Source organism: Melospiza georgiana, chromosome 3 (genome assembly GCF_028018845.1).
Source record: "Melospiza georgiana isolate bMelGeo1 chromosome 3, bMelGeo1.pri, whole genome shotgun sequence".
NCBI classification, from domain to species: domain Eukaryota; kingdom Metazoa; phylum Chordata; class Aves; order Passeriformes; family Passerellidae; genus Melospiza; species Melospiza georgiana.
Genome location: NC_080432.1, coordinates 39,622,862 through 39,625,147, shown reverse-complemented (window position 1 = coordinate 39,625,147; position 2,286 = coordinate 39,622,862).

Below are 2,286 nucleotides of genomic sequence, written 5' to 3'. Positions count from 1 at the left end.
GAAAACTCTCAGCCCCTCGCCCGAGATTGAGAAAGAATAATATAAAAGTAATCAGGACCGGCCGCAGTAATCGGCGGGGGGGGCTATCGTGTTTCGTGGGGAGCTCGGCAGGTTAGAGCGCTTGAGCTGGGCACACAGTGCCGCCCCCGGAGTCCCGTTTCACGGGGGGCGGGGGCAGGAGGGTTCACCGAGGCCGACCCAGCCACGTCCCATCAGGCCCCCATCTCCTGATTATTAACACATCTCCTTCGGAGATGCCGCTCGAGCATCCCAGGTCCAGCCGGCGGGGAAAGGGCTCGGCGCTGCAGAGCGAGCGGCGGAGCTGCGGGCCGGGGAGCTCCGAGGGGCACACGCTCCGCTCCCCTGGGCCCCCTGCGGAGCCCCCCAGCCCCCGCGCCCACCAGCGCTCCCTTCCAAGCCGAGTTTGTTAGCATAATCGAGTTACCCGCTACATATCTGAAATCCTTGACCCGTCCCCTTGAGGAACGGTGCATTGCGCGCAGCAAAAGCTTTGAATTATTCCTTTCTCCCCAAATCAGGGAAAAACAAGCAACTTTTGTTTGTCTCAATTTAGTTGTGCGCAGTGATCCTTTGCCGCGCTTTCTTTTCTCAGTCCAGACAGGAGCTAGAGCCATCTCTGATGGGATAGATTCGGGTTTTAAACAAAACTGAAAAATAAATAAAACCGTGAATAAATAACGTGAGGGCGGGGGGACCAACCCGCGGATCCGGGTTGAAAAATTGCCTCCGGGAATCCCGGGTGAGCTTTGGCCGCCTGAAGAAGCCCTAGTCCCGCCACGGGAAAACTTGTGAGCCCGGGAAACTGAGCCGAGCCCCAGGGTTAGATGGTATGGGGAAGGTAGGCCCAGTATCGCGGCAAAGGTCGCTATGATGCCTTTTAAAAAAATAAATAAATAAAATAAAAACCTAGCCGGAGTAGCAGCTTCATTGCGGCAGGCTTTCGGTCTCGGTAAACCCCACAGGTTTTAAGGGGAAAGCACATTGCAGTCCCGACAAAAGGAAAGAATTTTTATTTTTTTAATTTTTAAAAAATATTTTAAAATAAAGGAAGGAAGGATAGAAAGAAAGAAACGAAAACTGGGAGTTATCTGTCATTTTGGTTCCTCTCCCTACAGTCCTCGCTATGGTAGTGGACATCTGCGGGGAAATGTGTTTCTTTCTGGCATGTGGAAGTTGTGGGGTTTATCATTGTTTGCTACCCCTGCCGATAAAAGCGCCCTTGGAGGCGGCCGTGTCTCCGTGCCGGGCCCACGGCTGGCTGGCAGGAGCCGTGTGACAGCGTCCACAGCCCTGTGACAGCGGGTGACAGGTCTGTCCCGAGCCCAGCTCGGTGAAAAGGACGAGGGGCTCCGCAAAAGCAGCCGTCGAAGAGGCCGGGGAAAGGCGTCGGGCAGCCCGGGTGAATCGGCTCCTGAGTTAAACAGGAAAGATGCGGGCCTGCAGCCTCCCATACGGGCTGCTGTCTACAAAGGGACGGCGAAGGCAGAGCCGAAAAGGCGATTTCCAGATAACTGCACCCACTCGGGAGCACGGAGCAGTTCCACGCAAGGAAAGGCTCCTCGGGAGAAAACCGCCAGCCCACGCCCCATTCCTCAGCCAGACTGTGTCACAGCTAATGAAAGGAGCATCGCAATAAAACCACCTTTTTATTTCACTCACGTTTCCCAGAGATTGTGCTGACACCCGTGGCCTCGCACGCTGCTGCGCCGAGGGGTGAGGCGCTCGGCAAAGTGACAGCGGGCCGGGCAGGGGGGAACCCCGGCCTTGGCCGCCCGGCGGCAGCGGAGCCGAGAGAAAGTTTGGGTCGGCTCGCCTGAAACTTTCCACGACAGCTAAACGGGAGACAGCTGGCAGTAGCCAGGCGAAACCCTCTCGTCGGTCCAGGGGCAAATGTGAGCAGGCGGTTCGCTCCTCCTGCTCTGAAATATAGTGTCAGGGAACGAGAGGCTTCGCAAATGCCAAAAAAAGCTCCTCTCCCGATCGCCTATTTCGCTCGCAAGGCGCTGCAATGTGATTCGCCCCGCGCCCGGCTGCGCAGCCAGTATCTGCTCTGACTTCTAGCACGTAGGAAAATTTTTCTCTTTCCCTAAAGATAAAAGCAGTTATGCAGAATTTGGATCCAGATGTCACTAATTTACGATTGCTCTAGGACGCAAGCTGATACAGGGTGCCCGGGAAGGGGGTAGCCCTGCCTCTGCCCAGCTCTCCGGGAAGTGAACTTAAGTTACACGCGAGCCGCAGTCCGGCTAAGGCAGCCTAAAGTGA